We start from the raw sequence: 20,395 nt of genomic DNA on the forward strand, positions 1-20,395 counted from the left end.
AAAAATGTAAAAATAAAAATACAGATTGCAGTTTAAATTCCCGTAAAAAAAAAAAAAATTAACCTTTCAGACTTAGCATCTACATAATCCGACTTCCAAAAAGTTTATAATTACAAAAAGAGAAGTCAAGCCTTAACTAAAATTGTTAAATAGAAATAGACTTAGAACTTGCATAAGCCGATTTCGCAAAAGTCTACAGTTATAGAAGAGAATTCAACTATATAAGGATGAGAAAATCTTAACTAAAAATTTTAAAATAAAAAATGGGGACCCTCAGCCGCCTACCATGATATTGAAAAAGACATTGAATTACAAGGAGAAAATTTATTCACAAATTCATCCAAAATTTAAAAAATAAATAAAAAAAAAATTAAAAATTAAAAAAAAAAAATAATTTGAAATTTCAAAAAGCATTTTTATCACAACAAAATTAATGTACAATACTAGCTGCAGCAAAACTAAAAGAACAAAGAGGTAAAGCAGTTATTTGTGTATGCTTACACCAGACGAAAAGAATGGAACAGTACAAACATTTGCTAGAAGGTATGAGAAAAAAAAAACGATTTTAATAAATTTGGCATAATAAACAAGGCATTGGCATGTACATTCATTCCTAAATGTTTTGGGGACTCATCCATGCACTAAAGATGAAAATTTCTTAAAAATAACCAATAGTGATCCTGGAAGAATATTAGCATTATTTGGTGTTGTGATCCTAAATATTAGCATTATTTAGTGTTGTGATCTAAAGAAAATATGGGCACGAATATGTGTTAAAAAAGTTAAAATATATTGGAAAAAAAAACAAACAAAAAAAACAGCATATACAAAGAGCAACCGTCATAATAAGTACCGCCAAGATGATGGGCTATGAAAGTACACTGACCACCCCAAGAGTCATACCTATTGGTTATTTTATCAGCTACTAGCTGTATTCATCTGGGTTTTATTCACTGAAAAATGATGTCATGCCCAAGCTCCTAGCAAGCAAGATCTGTCGAACAGTCAAACTTGTCTATAATGAATGAAAGGTTTCTACAAAAAGCATTAGAAAACTTAAAAAACTGCATTAAACAGAAAAAAATAAAGAACACGATTTATATTGAAACTTAACTTATTCAATATTAATTAAAAAAAGAAAAACAATTCGAATAGGAAAAGTTGTGCGTTTATGTGTTCAAAGTAAAAAAAAAAAAAACAATATTTTGTTGTTTCATAGATTTTAACGATTCAAATTCGTTCATTATTTACTTTAAAAATTGCATTTATAAAATGAAAATGGAACACGATTTGATTCAATTTAGAAAAAAATAAAATCTGCCTGTAAAATTATGTATGCTTAAAGTGGAAGATAATACTGCAAAACCTAAATTATGAATTTAGGGAATAAACAATTAAACAAATTAAAATCAAACAATGAATATTTTTCAAAATCAAAATGAACTATAAATAATGGAATGATTAACCTTATTCATTACGTCATTAGGTTCACCTGTTCGTACATGAATTTAATTGTGTTGGGATAATGAGATGACTCATCTTGCACCAACGAATAAAAATGAAAAGATAAATTTTAATACACAAATGGCATTTTTTCCATCAAAATCTGTAAAGTACACAATCTATACTGATTTTAACATAATACTGAAATTGAACTTATTTAAGAAAAAAAAAAAAAAAAAAGAATTCAAAAAGGGTAAAGTTGTGTTTCTACAAAAAACATTCAGTAAATCAACATTTTGTTGTTTCATGAGTTTCAAAGAATAAAATTTGTTCATTATTTACTTTTTAAAAAACATGATCCCTTGCCAAACATTCCCAAGAAACACTCGTTTGGTTGAAACCACTATCAATAATTTCCCCCACTCTTTATATGTGCCTAAACCTAAACGTAGATTCCATGAACAATGCTTCTTTCTAAGAACTGTACGCCTGTGGAACTGTCTTCTGCTTACCTGCTTTCCAGTTGACTACAATATGGCCGTCTTCAAGTCTAACGTAAACAAGTTCTTGATGAACCCTTTCCCTTAAGTAATCCAATTTACCAAATATACACTTCTAATGATTACTATGATACTGTCCTTTTGACCAATGTACACTCTTTAACCCTTATCCTCGAGTAGCTTCTGGGTCTTGATAAGTGGTGATTCTGTTGTAAAAAAAAAAAAAAAAAAATTTATACTGAAACTGAACTTTTTTTTTTAAAAATAAAGGAATCATTATCAAGGCCCAAAGACCACTCGAAATAAGGGTTAAAGTGTGGAAAAATTGTGAAGAAATGATGAATGTGAGACATGTGAAGGGCCAATGTTGCCTTCACATTTTTGCCAAGTTTTAAAAAAATCTAATGGATGGGGCAAAAATTATGGGGTAAAAAGTGTCATTTTTTTTTTCAATTTTAGGGCATTTGTGACCCCCTTTGAGCTCCTGGGAACACTGAATCCCAGTGAAAATGGACAAACGGTGCAGTTTCATGCCTTAACACATGTATATTTGAATTCAGCACCATAGAAAACCACTATATAGACATACATATCAAGTTTTTTAGTAATGAAAAAAGAACTCCAAAAAGGCATGTTTTTAGCCCTAAAAGTCCCAGAGGGATGCGAACCAGAATTTTGCCAGGGTCACCCATACTGAATTTATATTAAGAACAACGGCCTCCACATTTTGGCCAAGTTTCAGGAAAATCTGATGGATGGATCAAACGCTATGGGGCAAAAAGTGTAATTTTTGGCCATTTTGGGACATTTTTGACCTCTTTTGAGCCCCTGGGGATGCTGAATCCTAGGGTAAATAGATAACGGTACAGTTTCAGGCCTTAACACATGTATATTTGAGTTGACCATTGTAAAAAAACACTATATAGTCAGACATATCAAGTTTTTGTTCAGAAATATGGAAAAAAAGCCACAAAAAGGGGCGTTTTAGCACTAAAAGTCCCCAGGGACGTGAACCAGAGTCACCCATACTGAATTTATATTAAGAACAATGTGCTCCACATTTTGGCCAAGTTTCAGAAAAATCTAATGGATGAATCAAAAGTTATGAAGCAAAACGTGCCATTTTGGGGCATTTTTTGAACCCCTGGGGATGCAACGGGAATTTTTGCAAAAAATTTCTTTTTTACTGTGCACATCTATTTAATGAAATACAATTTATGGCAAAATTTCAGGAAAAACTAATCGGCGGTTATCTGGCAATCATCCAGAATAATGGACGCATGGACACCACTGAAAATATAGGTCCCTCTCCGATAAATCGGGGAACCAAAAAAAAAAAAAAAAAAAATTATATATGTACAATTATATATATTATTATGTGATTATGTATAATGTAGGAGACAATCAAATACAAAAAAAAAAAAAACTGAATTATGAATTTAGGAAATAAACACACAATAATTAAGCAAACAAATTAAAATAAAACAGCAAATAACTTTTAAAACTTAAGCAAACGATAAAAAAAATTTTTTTTAATGAAAATGATTTAAATTCAAAGGAATAATTTAAATATATACTAGTGCAAAATTATTTTTAAATCAAACTTATAGAATAATTTGTTAGATACTTTTAAGAATGGGCTTCTAAATGATAACATAATTATTCCACCATGGTCCATATTCTGTATAAATAATAAAAACTGATTAATTAATGAATTTTGTGTTTTAAAATTTGTTGGTGCAAAAAATTCACAATTATTTAGAAATAAATGTAAAACAGGTTTAGTTTACGCAGTTTTTTTTAATGGAAGTATATTTGTATTTCTGGACTTATATCTCTGTAAAATATTCTTGTACAAATTAAAAAAACTGCCGACAAAAACTGTAAACTTGAAACATACTCAATTCAACTGAGATTTTGTTTGTACTGAAAATAATTACAACTTTTTGTTTCGTTAAAAATCGTAAATTTTGCTTTTCTTAATTAAAAATGACTACTTGATCAATTTATGTAATTTTTGGAATATGATATCTTCGTTCTGAGTACATACATCATGAAGATTTTTTTATATTTTTTCTTTTTTTAATTAAGCTGAATTCTAAATAAGAACCAAATTTTGTCAGTGTTATAAAACTTGTTGATGCAAAAAATTCAAAACTTTTGGGAATAAATACATAAACAGTTTTAATTTAGTTTTTTTTTATGGAAATGTTTGTTTGACTTATACTTTTGAACAAGGATAAACACTATTTTAAAAAAAAACATCCCCACAGAAATGATAAACTTGAAACATTGTTTTTATAGAAAAAGGTTTTAATGAAATTGAATAAACTTAAAAGAAAGGAATGAACAACTTACGGTCTAGACTAAACTTTTGATTTCTGACCAAAAATTCACTTTTTTTTAAAGATTATAAGAAAATATAAAATTAAAAGAAAAATAATTCAACATTGTTTGCTGTATCAAGAAAAAATATTGTAAAAGAAAATCTCATTTAAAAATTATTTGCAAATGGGTGCATGTTTAACTTAAAATTAAAGTCATGTGTAAACTAGTAATTAAATACACTTAACAAATATAAAATTTCACAGTATTTTCCTGGCAAAAAATGCTCCCTTTGAATTGCACATGTCCAAACATAAAATAATTTTTTATCATTTAGAAAATAAAATACAGTCATTTTTACACCAGTTTTATTATTGTATTATTTTGGAGAATTGAAATAGAAAATAACGATCCTTCGTAAAAGTCAGTACCAGGGGTCAGTGACTGTAGGACTACACGAGACGTTAGGTCACATGACTTTTGGTGACATGGCTCGCTATATTTATGCTAGTCGTGGTTTTCCCTGGATGAATATATACCATGCGGTAGATGATTTGGAGAAATATAATTCAAAATATAGTCATTTTTAGAATTCTTACTGAAGGAATTTTTTTTTTTAATTCTTTCAGTAAGAATTAAAAAAAAAAAATTCTTTTTAGTTTTACCTTTATTTCATACTTGATTCGAATAAGCATTAGATTAATTGTACAAGTTACAAAAATAACGAAATAACGTGGTCTTGTATTAAGTTTACAGTTCTGCAAGAAACGCACACACACAACATACCAATTAAGGTGATAGATCAAAATGTTGAAAATATATTTTTATTCAGTTATTTTTAAATATTTTTTCAATTCCATAGGTAGTTAGTGTATTAAAAGTCACATGAATAAAAGAAGAAGAAGAAGGTGGTAGAGAAGAAGAAGGTGGTAGAGAAGGTGGAGGAGAAGAAGAAGAAGAAGAAGAAGGTAGAGAAGGTAGAGAAGAAGAAGAAGAAGAAGAAGAAGGTAGAGAAGAAGAAAAAGGTAGAGAAGAAGAAGATGAAGAAGAAGGTGGTAGAGAAGAAGAAGGTGGTAGAGAAGGTGGAGGAGAAGAAGAAGAAGAAGAAGGTAGAGAAGGAGAAGAAGAAGAAGAAGAAGAAGAAGAAGAAGAAGAAGAAGAAGGTAGAGAAGGAGAAGAAGAAGGTAGAGAAGGTGGAGAAGAAGAAGAAGAAGAAGAAGGTATAGAAGAAGAAAAAGAAGAAGAAAAGGTAGAGAAGAAGAAGAAGAAGAAGAAGAAGAAGAAGAAGAGAAGGTAGAGAAGAAGAAGAGAAGGTAGAGAAGAAGAAGAAGAAGAAAAGGTAGAGAAGAAGAAAAGGTAGAGAAGAAGGTAGAGAAGAAGAAGAAGAAGAAGAAGAAGAAGAAGAAGGTAGAGAAGGTGGAGAAGAAGAAGAAGAAGAAGAAGAAGAAGAAGAAGAAGAAGGTAGGGAAGGAGAAGAAGAAGGTAGAGAAGGTGGAGAAGAAGAAGGTATAGAAGAAGAAAAAGAAGAAAAAGAAGAGAAGGTAGAGAAGAAGAAGAAAAGGTAGAGAAGGTAGAGAAGAAGAAGAAGAAGAAGAAGAAGAAGAAGAGAAGGTAGAGAAGAAGAAGAGAAGGTAGAGAAGAAGAAGAGAAGGTAGAGAAGAAGAAGAAGAAAAGGTAGAGAAGAAGAAGAAGAAGAAGAAGAAGGTAGAGAAGAAGAAAAGGTAGAGAAGAAGAGAAAGTACAGAAGAAGAAGAAGAAGAGAAGGTAGAGAAGAGAAGGTAGAGAAGAAGAAGAAGAAAAGAAGAAAAGGTAGAGAAGAAGAAAATGTAGAGAAGAAAAGGTAGAGAAGAAGAAAAGGTAGAGAAGAGAAGGTAGAGAAGAAGAAGAAGAGAAGGTAGAGAAGAAGAAGGTAGAGAAGAAGAAGGTAGAGAAGAAGAAGGTAGAGAAGAAGAAGAAGAAGAAGAAGAAGAAGGTAGAGAAGAAGAAGAAGAAGAAGGTAGAGAAGAAGAAGAAGAAGAAGAAGAGAAGGTAGAGAAGAAGAAGAAGAAGAAGAGAAGGTAGAAAAGAAGAAGAAGAAGAAGAAGAAGAAGAAGAAGAAGAAGAAGAAGAAGAAGAAGAAGAAGAAGAAGAAGGTAGAGAAGAAAAAGAAGAAGAAAAGTTTGATAAGGTCTTAACCAATCATGATACATTATATGAAGAGTAGAAATTTGGGGAGGTTATTTAAGTACAACAGGGAAAAGAGGGAAGTAGAGGGGAGAGAGACAGAGAGAGGAGGTTAAAATGAATGACTTCTTAGAAGTGAAAATAAACTCAATAGCAAGATTTTTATTGCTATGACATCAATGAAGTATCTTCAAGTAGAGAGAGAGAAAGTTGTGTGTGTGTGTGTGTAAACAGATAGAGTGACAAAGGGAGAAATGGAGAGAGAATGATGGAAACAAATAGATGGGTGGAAAATATAAAAAAACAAAGGAATAGAGAAAGAGATATAGAGGGACAAAGACAGAGAAAGAAAGAGGGATACAGCGAGAGGAAGAAATGAGAAGGACAAAGAGGGGAACAGGGAGAGAAAAAGAGAGAGATTGATAAAGAGAAAAAGAGAAAGAAAAGAAAGGCAGAAAGACGGAAAAAACAAAGAGTGTGTAGAGTATTTTTTGTCATTACATAAATTCCATCCTTCTATTATAAACGTTTATAAAACTTAGTAAAGTAAATTTACATTTTTTCCTTTTGTTTTTAATAACAATAGATGCATAAAAAAATAAAAACACACAAAATAAAACTAATAAATAGCGAAATCGATAGATTTGTCAATTGTATTTATTTTTTAATTGTCTTGAATGGATGTAAAATACATATAGTGAAAGGATAAACAGAGTTCTGGCTTTGGCTTAACATTTATTTGTATGAAGTCCTTAAATCAACAATGCAAATAGCCAATAGCAAAAAAAGAAAAAAATTGCTGAAACCAAGATGAATTTCCAAACATTTCACTGTGTGTGTGTGTGTGTGTGTGTGTGTGTGTGTGTGTGTGTGTGTGTGTGTGTGTGTGTGTGTTGTCTCTTTTTTTGTTTTTAATTTTCTCATCATTTTGTTCTAGATGGGGGTGAGGCATCCGACCACATGCCAGACATTCACTCACTATCCATTCCAACTTTTAAGATTCTAATCATCCCTTCAAGTACAATTGTTTGTATCTCTCTTGCACTTGGTTCTTCAGGTATATTTGTCAGGTAATTTTTAAATTCTCTTTCATGAGCACAGCTGTTCCTATGATTACTGGAATGATGGAGATCTTCCTAAGATCCCAGTTTCTTTTCCCTACTAGCTCTGTTTAACCCAGTATCATCGGGGGGGGGACATTAACTTACTGCTACTAAGGTTGCTTCTTTCTCCTGCTTCTCCCATATCACTGTCAGGTTTAATAGCTTTCTTTTCTAGGTATGTAACTATAGGAATCGCATAGTCATAGTGGATGGTGCATAACTTATTTCCACCTGTTCTTTCTGGGATATGTTCCCAGTGCTGCTCCCAGCAGAAGCTTACATCTGGATATCAGGGGCTCACACTCTCTACTTCTATGCAGAAGAAACTGCACTTGCTGTCATTGCAGAGATCACTCATCTTAAAAGCATTGGACATGATGCTTTTTAAAACACAAATTGGTGCTTCTACATTATTGGGACGAGATTTTGTAGACGATAAATGGAGTTTTCAGATAAAAAAAAAAACAATGGTTTCAACTGTTTTTTTTGTCAATTCTAATAAATTACAATCGCAGCTTCCAAATTATGCAGTCGAAATTACCTGAATATTACTGAATTATATATATATATATAAAAAAATACTTTAATCATGTTAGACGATGAAAAATTGCCGCCATCTTTGTTTAATTACCTCCCTTTTGAACTCTCCTGTGTTTTACGATCATTTTCATCATTTACAGTCAATGTGTTTATGTGTGGAGAAAGGAGGGGCAGATCAGATTTAAAAAAAAAAATCATGCTTATCCAGAATGTCCCATATATTAAAAAACAAAAATAAAGAAAAAACTTTATTGATGCATGCCCACATGATATAACGAAAATATCATATTCCAAAAATCACATAAATCGATCAAGTAGTTTTATTTTTAAATAAGAAAATCTTTTTTTACATGATTTTAAATAATTAATGGGAAATCGTAGGCATTAGAAAGCTAATTTCACAAGTTTGAATCATTATTGAGTTGTTTCCATTGGTTTCTTCAAGATGGCGATGTGAGACAGTTCCTCCTTGCTAACTCATAAAATTTGATTTTCTTAACTAAAAATAAAACTACTTAATCAATTTATATGATTTTTAGAATATGACACTTTTGTTTCATAACAGGTATGCATATCATACAGATTTTTTCATTTTTTTTTTTTTTAATATTACTATTTACTATTTATTACTACATATTTTCTGTGATAAAAGTGGGTTAATAAAGAGAATGTATCACTCTCCACTAAATTTCAGAGTCAATTTTGTACTCTGTGTCAAGGCAAGAAATGGTGCTCTAAGCGGCGCCGTTCCAGATGTGGCGGTAGTGTTACATCTATTAAAAAATTCCCAACAAAAATAGCAACAAACTGGCACAGTAAAACACGAAGAGCATTAAGTTAAACCAGAAAATTAATTTTCTCCTGTTCATTGATTTATTGATTTGCATGTCAGCATGAATCTCACAATATAGGACGCACGTCTCTACAAATAATTAAGTATTGGTGTAATTCTCCAATGAATATTTTAGATTAAAAAATCTGGCCGACATTTCAACCACTATAAAGAATTCCTTTTTATCCATCTGTGTACCTAAAACTAAACAAAACTCCTACAAGCAGAGTTTCTTTTCAAGAAATACACAATACCAGAGGACTGCTTCTGAGATAGCTATCATATGTTTGTTTTCAAGTTCTATGTTAACAAATTCATGTCGAGCCATCCTCTTAAATAATAAAACTCTGCTCAGTTTCAACCGTCATCTCCAATTTTTAAGGTGTTGCCTCATTTGGGCTCAATCTTTGGTGTCATGAATCAGAGGTATACTAACAGAGACATCCGAATCAACAACATCTGGCCTGCTTTAAATTACCTACAACTCCATCTGTGGTCTCAAGCTGAGATCACAATAAACACAAAAGTTTGTGTGTATCAATGATCCTTCTCTATGACTGCAAAACCTGATCGATAAGAGCTGCAAATCTCAAAATGCTACAGCTATTCAACCTATACTGCCTCCACCAAATTCTGAGGATGCTCTGGAACCATTTTGTCTCCAACACCCAAATAATTCCACTTAACCAATCTCTTTTAAAGAGGAGACTTCAATAGTTCAGCCACATTACACACCAAAATCCAGCAGAGTCATTCACAAACCAATTCATAACAATTGCTGAAGATGCCCGGGGAGGTTAGCTAAAGTCGTGGTTACACACCAGAAAAGTCAACGTGGAACCTAGCTCTGGCCTACAGGTCTACAGTGTTCATCGCTGATCATGGAACTTGATGCCTATCACCATCTTGGTTGATGTGCACTGTATGCATGGTCTACATTCATTTGAAATGCAGTGTGTTCTATGGAAGGAGTTAGCGCAACCCATCCTAGGTGAATGTCACTTCAAGTCAAGTCAAATTAAGAAACTTATACTATAATAGTGAGGACACCCAGCATTGCCTGGGTGGAAAGAGGTGGTATACTAATGATATTGAGCAACATCCATCCCTAAAAAAAAAATAAAAAAATAAACTTTTGTTTCAATCAAAATAGCAGTGAATGCTTATGCGATTTCAAAAAAGAAGAAAAAAAAAATTAGCCACAGTAGGCAGGCAGGCTTGAACCTGTAGCACAAAAAAGGAAAAAGAGGTGAAAAAAAAAAAAAAAAAAAAAAAGCTAACGCACTAGCTGTCATGGCGATAACGACTTATGACGCCAAGACTTGTTGAAATAACGTTTTGTAAAAGTACATTCAGATTGCAAGGCGTATGACTTACAAAAATGTTGATGCAAAAAGTGATCCCCCTCCTTGAAAAAAAATGGTCCAGTTGACCAGCACAGAATTAATCTTTTTGGCCAATTTTTACATATTTTTCATCTGAGAGATTGATCTTTCTAACAATACCGATTTTGTCATGGTCCAATGCATCTGTCGAAGTTTTTAGTAGACTTACAAATACACAGATACACACTACACACATTTTCCCTTTTTAGATAATAGACTAGCAGGGATACCCAGTGTTGCCTGAGTGTGTCAAGTCTGGAAAAAAAAAAGTAGTAGAATCAAGTAGGCAGCTTGAATGAAGAGATGTGCTTAAAAAAAGTGGTAGTAGGCAGGTAGGCTTGAACCCATAACACAAAGGAGGAAAAGAAGGTGAAAAAAAAAAAGAAGAAAAACATGACATCTTTGCCAATGCGCCCATGGCAAAACCGGAAGTCGTGAACATTGAAATTAAGGCTAGTCAATCGAAAGCAGACGATGACTTGCAAAAATGTTGACAGAAAAAAAACCGATCCCTCCTTGTATAAAACTGGTGAGTTGAGGGTGAAGGAATTAACGTTTTGGCCAATTTTTCAATATTTGTCATCTGAGACGTTGAGCTTCAAAATTGTGAGGATCTGTTGCATGTGTCGAAAGTTTTTGGCAGACATACAAACACACACACACACACACATTTTTTATATATATAGATGAAAATATGTCCATGTTGAGAAAGAGGACAAAAACAAAATGATTTTTTCTTAGTAAATCTAACTTATTTAGTCACAACTTCTACACAATTATCTTAATGCGTGAACCATGTTCCATAATATATTTTGAGGTAAAACCTCTTTATCAAGTGGTGGATAATTTTAATCTCCTAAAAATCATGTGGTCTTAAGCACTGATGATATTCTTTTCCTATGCATTACTGCAGTAAATGGAACAGGTACATCTCAGCATAAAAATAATAATATATTGCCCAGAGCTAGAAGCATGAATACCAAAGATCCTCATTATTTCCTGGGTATTGCTAAAAGTGTCAGATTATGTAAAATAATGGGTTGGGTTATGCCATTTAAGGGCTTATCAACCATCAAATGCTGGGAATTATAAACAAATTGGTAGAAGACAATAGTTATATTATTTAATCCACATGCGAGTGGAATGGGGATGGGGTTAATACCTTCTTTTGCTGGCTCACTACAACTACCCAAAATTCACGTCTTGAAAGAATACTTTAAAATAATTAACATTTCATTCATAACTTTGTTGTAAACACAAAACAAAATCTTTCTCATTCATTCATTCAGATAAACATTAACATTTTGGTAATTTTATGAAAATGTATTCATTTTTTATTTAAATGTGACTGACTGTAAAGAAAGGAAAAAAAAAGAAGAAATCAATTTGCCTTTTCACTTGCAATTTATAAATAGATCACAACTTATTGAAACTCGAGTCCGTTCCACTAAAGAAAGGGACTTTTGAACATAAATGCTAAAGATTTGTTCAGGAAATAAAAAAAAAAAAAACAATATTACTAAAGAACTATTTGCTGTATTAAAATCAAAACGTTGAATTAAAAAATAATTACGTGTATTAGTTACTTAATAAAATATCCTCCTTCAAAACCAATATGCTAATTAGTTAACCTTATGACTGGTATCACATAAGCAGTATATAAAAAAGATTGTGTGTCTGTTCTGTAAAGCGATATGTCCTGCGGAAGGAATATATTTGTCTTACATATGACATTTTTCTTTTTTTTCCTTCTGTTGCAAAAATTGCATACCATATTGATTTACTTAGATTTTCAAATAATTCTTCACTAAGAAATCTGTTGGGGACGCACTCCTACTACCCGGAATAATGAACTATTCCATGATGTCACTTCCAGCAAATGAGAACTGGTTTACCAAAGGAGTCAGAGACAGATATGCGGAGAGTATGGCTGTCACAACTAGTCCAGCAGTGAGCAAAGATATTGCCTCGTTTTATGTATTTTTGTTAATAGATATTTATTTAATTGTTAATGTGTCTGCCTTGTCAATTATTCAAACACTAACACCACAACACTGATGAACGAGGATTTCGAACTTACACGCAAAACCAAAAAAAACACTCTGGCGACGAAAAAATTCAGCTTTACACAAAATAACTTGTCAGTGACTATTTGAAACAGTTTATGCGAGGACCCTTTAAAGAAAAAAGTAAAAGAAAAAATGCAAGTAAGCTTAGTCTTTAAATGTGAAAAAGTTGAATGAAGTTGTACGTAAAACTTCCTTGTCTCGTTATGAAAAAAACTGTAAACAAGACGTTTTGGTAATGCTTTTTTTATTCCTTGTTAGTTGTGCAAAATAAAAAATGTAATTTTTGTCTTTGAAAAATAATCCAATTTTTTGTTATAAACTGCTGATAGTTTGAACTTTTTTTTTTACAATTAAAAAAAAAAGAACATTATGCTGTGCATTGTGAAGACAAGATAGAATTAACCTAAATTCTATATACAACAGTCCACTTTTATACAAATTATACTTTAAGCTCGGAAAAACGCAACTGTCCAATTTTTGACAAAACAAAACTAAACTGTCCATTTTTAAAGGTTGACCTAATTTTGCGCATATGTATCACAGTTGACTTGTTTGAGATTAATTCATTGCATTCATTCAGATGGATCACCAACAAAAGTTGGAGGAAAGTTTGAAAGATCAAATCCAGCAACAAACACAGCAACATATGTTGGAGAAGTTGCTACTTCAACAGACGAACAGGGAATTATTTTTTTAAATATTGAATAAGATGGAACACAGTGATGAAAGCACCGCATTTTCCCATCGATACATATATATTTATTCACTTAGATACTTATTCACTGTTGATGACTACCAAAAAAGTCTGCCTACTTCTATAGAAACTAGGAACCACAGAACACAATAAATTCATTCATAGGAAGATGAATGAGCTGGAATTCTCCAATGCGATCAAGCTCTTATCTGAACTTTTCAGCCTAAACAAGACACTTTTTCACAAGAGATGGAAGTGTTTCAACCTGGCAAAATGCGATGACAAAGACTATCTCCTCTTCACGTCTATTGTCAACAAACACTGGCGATTTTCGGCTAGCTGAACTATCAGCAGATGATTTCAAGTGTTTGATTTTTGCACAGGGTCTCGTCTCAGCAAAAAATGCAGAGATAAGACGATGAGGCCTATTAAGAGTCAAAAATGAACAAATCTCCAGAAGTTTGCCAAGGATTGCCAACATGTAGTTAGTGTAAAGAACGGCTCCCAAAACATTGAGGAATAAGGCGTGGCACACGTGCAAAGACTAGTTTTAGGCCAAAGGATTACTCTCATGGAAAAAAAAAAAACAAACGAGAAGAAAAACCAGGCACAACCAAAGAGTGGCTAGCCAATCTTCAAACCTAATTCGCCTAAAAGACCGTGCAATCATTGCGGCGAACAACATGGGTCTGTTAGAGGTTTTCACAAAAATGAAACACGCTACGAGTGTGGCAGGAAAGGCCACAAAGTGATGCATTGCAAAGGAACAAAAACAATAGGGTTAGACAAATAAGATCCAACAGGTAAGTGGAAAAGAACCGGCAGAAATACATCACTGTCTGTCAACATCCTCAATAAGATAGTGGAGTTACAGTTGGACTCTGGCTCAGACCTGTCCATTATTAACCTACAGACACGGAAAAGATTGAAGAAACCAACCATGTGAAAGACAAATAAGTCAGCTCAAGCAGTTACAGGCGATAAAGTAAAATGTGAGGGAGAACTGGCGCTCCTTGTGACGTTAAATGACACTACCCAAAAAATGAAAGCTTATGTGCATAAGACATCCGAAAAACTCTGTGGAACGGATTGGATAGAGCAATTTGAATTGTACGACCAACCTATGAACAAATTCTCCCATAAGATAGAAGACTCGTCTATAAGGGCACAATGAGTGAAGGATGAGTTAAAGGAAAAATTTCCAGAAGTTTTCTCATCAGGTCTCAGAAGATGTACGAAGGCTATAGACAGATTCAAGTTGAAGGAAAACGCTCTACCCATTTTCAAGAAGAAACAAAACGTTCTGTTTGCGGTAACTGAGAAAATCAATAAGGAACTGGATCGACTACAAAAGGCTGGAATACTATTGAAAGTGAGCACCAGTGATTAAGCAGCCCCACCTGTATATATGATCAAAAAGACTTTAACAGATGAAGCCTTTCAACAATTCCTACACGTGTATAGGATTATATCTAATCCTAACAGCCTCACCAGCGCAAACTATGTTTCCACAGAATTTATTTTTGACAAACTCTTACCAAAACAGTCAAGACCACAAGTGACCACTTGCATACTCAGTAAATGTTTCATGTTAGGAGAGAGAGTTTTCTTCAAAAGTTTAAAAAATAACACCTCATTCTGGGATAGTAAGAGAATCGGTGATATGGTATATATTTTGGGCAAGGACCGAAACATACCTATAAACATCACCAAAACCAATTAAGATGTTGTGCAGATAACACCAGTCATACACTACCGTTGGAGGAAAACAGATTGACACTATTTTCAATATGTTTAATCTCTAACCTCCCCAAAAAGCACCTGAACTAAGATGGTCGGTTTAGAAAAAAAAAGGTCACCAATCCACTAATGATCATTCCCAAATGTAAATATCAAATGTAAATATCAACAGCTTTTATGAACAAAAAGCTTGGGAGGGGGGGGGTGAAATAATGAACTATTCCAGGATATCATTTTCGTCCATGATGTCACTTCCAGTGAATAAGAACTGGTTTACCAAAGGTGTCAGAGACACGTGGAGAGTATGGTCATCACCACTAGTCCAGCAGCAATCCAAGATATTGCTCAATACCCCTTTTATGTATTTTTGTTAATACATATTTAATTGTTACTGTGTCTCTCTTGTCAATTATTCAAACACTAACACCACAACAGAATCATAATGGACTGGTTTAAAATCTATTTATATCTGTTGATATTCTTTGGTTCATTATGTGTTTGCTATGACTCGCGAAAGTGATATATTTGTATGAAGTAATCTTGGCTACAGTAATAGGGAAATAATCTAGTAAGCTGCCTTACTGAATGGGTGTTAATGGCTGTAAATGGTATATCCTTAAGCATGAGGCTTGTAGCGTACCTTTTGACATCTCACCCAAGCTGTTCTACCAGTCTCTATTTATGGCTCAACCAGCTAATCATATGAGGAGGAACCCGGATTTAATCATAGAATTGCAGAAGATAGGAACTCATGATTTCTGGAAAATTTATAATAGTGTAGTGAATAAGGGAATCAGTAATTCCTTCGCTATCGAACAACCAGAAAAAGGCGGAACTGCTTGCTCAGCAATTTGCCTCCAACTCCATCCTAGAGCCAACAAACAACTCCCTCCCAAACTTCCCTATGCAGACGGAAGCCACAATTGATGATCTGAAAATCACCCTTTCTCATGTCTGCAATATCGTAAAAAAACTTAGCCACCTCTAAGGCATATGGGACTGATCTTATCCCTGCTCTACTAATTAAGAAATGCTCAGCTGAGCTAGCCCCCATACTTTCAAAACTCTATAACAAATACCTTGCTGAATCCTGCTTCCCTAATAGCTGGAAGATGGATCCTTAGAAAATGACCTCCAGACTGTAGTGGAATTGGGACATAAATGGAAGGTGACATTTAATGCTAGTGAGACTAAGCTGTTCTCCTTTAACAATTACAAGAAGCCTCTCCAACCACCGATATCCATGACAAAAAAACTCCCTACCTGAGAATTTTTTCTTCAAATTCCTCGGCTTAACGTTAAAAAAAAAATAAACTGGAATAAATACATTAAGGACATTGCAAAAGGCTGCTGCAAAGAAGGTGGGCTCCCGCTATCATACTAGAAAACTGCTCACACCCGAAAGTATTGTGTACCTTTACAAAGCCACCATTCGCCCATGGAGTATTGATGCCACATTTGGGCTGGAGCATCTACCACTAGTCTCTCCCTGTTGGATAGGATCCAAAAAAGGGTCTCCAATCTAATAGGTCCCACTTTGTCAACTAGACTCCAACCCTGTTTCATCGCTGCAATGTTGCACCCTTGTGCCTGTTTTACAAGTATTTTAATGGAATGTGCTCTAATGAACTCAATGCACTTGTGCCTCATCGATGTACATATTTCCGACAAACCCGCTTGGCAACAAAATCACACCCTTTCACTGTTGAGGTCCCTAAATGTCAGAAAGCTTTCTACTCCAATAGCTTCTTTCGTAGACTGGCTAAACTTTGTAATTCGCTTCCTGATACCTGCTTCCCAAACTATACTGATATGCAGAAGTTCAAATGCAACGCAAACCAACTTCTTAATCTTTCTTAGGCATGGTCCCAATTAGTAGCCCCTTACGTCCAAGTGGCAATAATCCTTGTTTGAGGTGAAGGTGAATAAAAAAAAAAAAAAAAAAATAATAAAAATTCATTACACACGAAAGTTAAATTTACTTGAAATAAAGCTTTTAGCTTTTACCGTTAGTGTGAAAAGTGGGTTCAACTTTTGCATTTATTCATTTAGATGTTATATATATATATATATATATATATATATATATATATATATATATATATATACACGCACACATATATATATATAACAATGAAGTTAGAGTTCATAAGTAATAAAATAAACTGGATGATTGTGATGAATCCGATGTTCATAAAATTTTGATGCGAACAAATAAGATGAATCAAGCAATAGGGAAGACACAGATGACATTCTGGGTGGATTCGGAGTTTGCGCATTATTTGGGAGAGTGCATGCTCCAGGGTGTAGGCATGCAGTTTGGAATTAGCAGATGGTCTTATTTAGTTATTTAAACACTGACAAATCGTTTGTGATCAATAGGGCTATGACAACAGAATATTCTTATCATTGTTTTGACTCTCGAGTATATATCCGACACATTTAGAAACAGTTAATCAATCGAGAACCATATCACTCTATATGAAATCATATAAGATATTAACTGATATATACTCGAGAGTTAAAATAATGACAAGAATATTCTCTTGTCATAGGCCTAGTGATCAATCAGTCAGAGAGACACATTATGTTGATCTTTTCCCATGTTTGCTATTATGAATTGGAGAACATAAGTCTTGACCATTTCTAAAATTACATCTTCCCTGTTGACTGTGATATGTTGCTAGTTCCATGCAATTCTAGGATGTCCATCCTCTCAGGCTTTGAGAAAGAGCCAGTCTATTGCTAAGTGCCTGAGGCACCTCTACCAGGAAATGCCAACAGGAGATACTCAAGCATATTTTGCAGGACATGATGCTCCTCCTACTCTGGAGCACTGGCTCTTTAATCGCACTTTCTAACCATTGCATCACATCGTCCCACTGTTGGAGAGAGACAAATAACACTCTACAGAGATATCCAATGCAGGGAGTTGAGCAGCGAGATATCTGCTCGTGTGGCATCTAAATTCCTGTATGTTAGTACAGCCAGGGAAGTAGAAAACAGGGAGGGAATTCCAAAGACAAACAATTTGAGGGAAGAAACTATTAGAGTAGAAAGCTTTTTGACATTTGGGGACTTCTACAGTGAAGGGATGGGTGGGATTTAGTTGCTTGTTGGGTTGGTTGGGAGTATTTATACCAAGGGAGCACCAATGTTGGAAGTTCATCAGAACACATTCCATTAAAATACTTGGAAAACAAGCACAGGGATGCAACATTGTGGTGATAGGGCAGAGGTTGGAGCTTGGCAGATAGTGCAGGATCTATTACAATGGAGAATCTTTTTTGGACAGTATCTAATAGGGAGAGGCTAGTAGTTGGAGTACCAGCTCAAATGTGGCATGAATGCTCCATGCATGGGTGAATAGTGGTTTTGTAGAAATATAGGATACTGTCAGGTGCAAATAGTTTTCTAGAACAGTAGCAGGAGACTATCTTTTGTATCACACTAATTCAAACTGAAACATCCTTAGATAAGTATTCTGGTTAGTAGTTTCAGAATATATCTGGTTATTGGGATCTATCTCTAAAAGCCTTGTAGGAGTTTGTGATAGATTCCCATTCTATGGATATTCAGTGCAAATGGGACACAACACCACTATGTAGCATGTTTGGACAGAACAGAGATTACACTTTGCTCCTATCTTGAAGAGCAAAAAAATATATTTTAATTGGAATTTCATGTTAAAAACAACAGCAATGAAATTAAAATAGTAATTTTTTTTTTTTTTTTTTTTGCATTGCAATTTTGGAGATCAGGCAATTTGTCTTTTAAAAAAAGAGGTGGAGGGTGATACTGCATGTGTGGACAGCTAACATACTTCCTAACTTTTGGCATAACGCTACCGGAAGTGATGATAAGGCAAATCAATTCCTTAACTTTTATTGTTTTTCAGTATTTCTATTGTGAAGCGATTTATTGAAATAAAATATACAAAAAAGTACATTATTGGAAAGTATACAATACAAATTAACAAAATTATACGGATAAAAATAACACAATTAGTCTTTATTTGCACTTGTAATAACAAAATTTTTTTTTTTAATTTTATTTTATTTAAAATTTTTTTAATTTATTTTTATAATTTCATAAACATAAGTTTTGATTTTTTTTTTTTAATTTTAAAGATTAAATATATGTTTATGAAATTATAAAAATAAAAGTTGTTTTTTTAATTTAAAAATAAAAGTTATTTATTTGAATTTATATGATAAATATATATTTATGAAAGTTGAATCAAGTGGGAATGCAATTCCTTTTCACTCAAGTAGAGCAAATTTTCTGTATTATTTGAATTATTTGGACTACTGTTCTCATCTGGATCTCATTCTCACAAAATTTTAGGTGCATGTTACCTTTGACCTTTGTTAAGTGCATCTTTCTAAACTTGGGAATCTTGTATAAAACTTTGAATGAAACTCTTTAATTAATCCACATGATTAGCTTTTTATTTTTTTCATAAACCATGACCAGGTAGAAGTCTTATCTATAATTAGAATCTTAGTATCACCGTTACTGAGGACTGAACCTCTAGATGAGTCACTTAGAACTAACTAGCTACCTGGTGTTAACATGGCAGAATGTAACATATTTCTATTAAAACTTCAATCTATTTTTCCCCCTCACCCATTTTCCCTTGCTTCTCTTTTCTACCCAGCCCATTCCTCTCTTTGGATACACACAAACACACACACACACTTTTATAGATTCTTCCAGGAATGTATCAAGATAAGGGAATTAACTCTTGATTAAAAAAATCAGAGTTACTTCCCTTTAGTTAATACATAGTCTGGTTGTATAACCAACAAAAATCTGTACCGGCTTAAGGTCATAGAAGGAATAGCTTTTTCTAAATTGTAAATTATTCATCCGGGGCATACCCACAAAGAAAATACTAACTTTGTGGGTACTCATTTTGCAATTTTTGAGTTTTAGCCGAACATACAAACATACACAGACAACTGCTTTTGATATTACAGATTATTATTTAGTATTTATATCAGTTGCACCACAGGTCCTTGCAGTAAATTTTCTGTTTAAATATTTTTACTTATGTTGCACTGTACCTATCAGTTTAAAAAGCTACAACATGCCAAGCAGCAGCTAACCTGAAGTATTAATATTATTGGTAATGCAAAGGAGATAATAGCATTTTTTTTTTTCAATCAAATTGGGATAAAGACTTTGCATAAACAACAGGAATTTGTTTATGATTCATAAACTTTACAAAACATAAATCTTTTATTGTAGAAGCAAAATACATTTTCGTTGCTATGTGTAAATAATCTAGCTTGAGTAAAATGGGTGACTCAACGGGTCACTTTTATGTTTTTCTAGCATACTTTCCAAGTAGATATAATTCGTCCAAAAAGATACAAAAGAAAATTCATTGTTTAACTTAGTAAATTCTCTATTTTGAAGATGTAGATGCAATTTCTAGAGGCAAAATATGTTACTATTTATATCTATCTGTTCGCGAAGCGGCATCATAGCAAGCATCAGCAGCAGCTAACATGAAGTATTAGTATTTTTTTTTTTTTTAAAAACAAGCTCATAACTATTTTCTTTTTCAAAGTGACTTTAATTATAAAAGTTGTA

General features: G+C 33.2%; 1 protein-coding gene across 4 annotated transcripts in view; it reads right to left on the reverse strand.

The window, feature by feature from the left end:
• The window catches only part of LOC145268247 (vacuolar protein sorting-associated protein 54-like), a 181,054-nt gene that overhangs the window by 81,695 nt on the left and 78,964 nt on the right, over positions 1-20,395 (reverse strand). The window lies entirely within an intron of this gene.

This window comes from Euprymna scolopes, chromosome 43, assembly GCF_053919585.1.
Source record: "Euprymna scolopes isolate OS-2025 chromosome 43, ASM5391958v1, whole genome shotgun sequence".
In the NCBI taxonomy this organism is placed as follows: Eukaryota; Metazoa; Mollusca; class Cephalopoda; order Sepiida; family Sepiolidae; genus Euprymna; species Euprymna scolopes.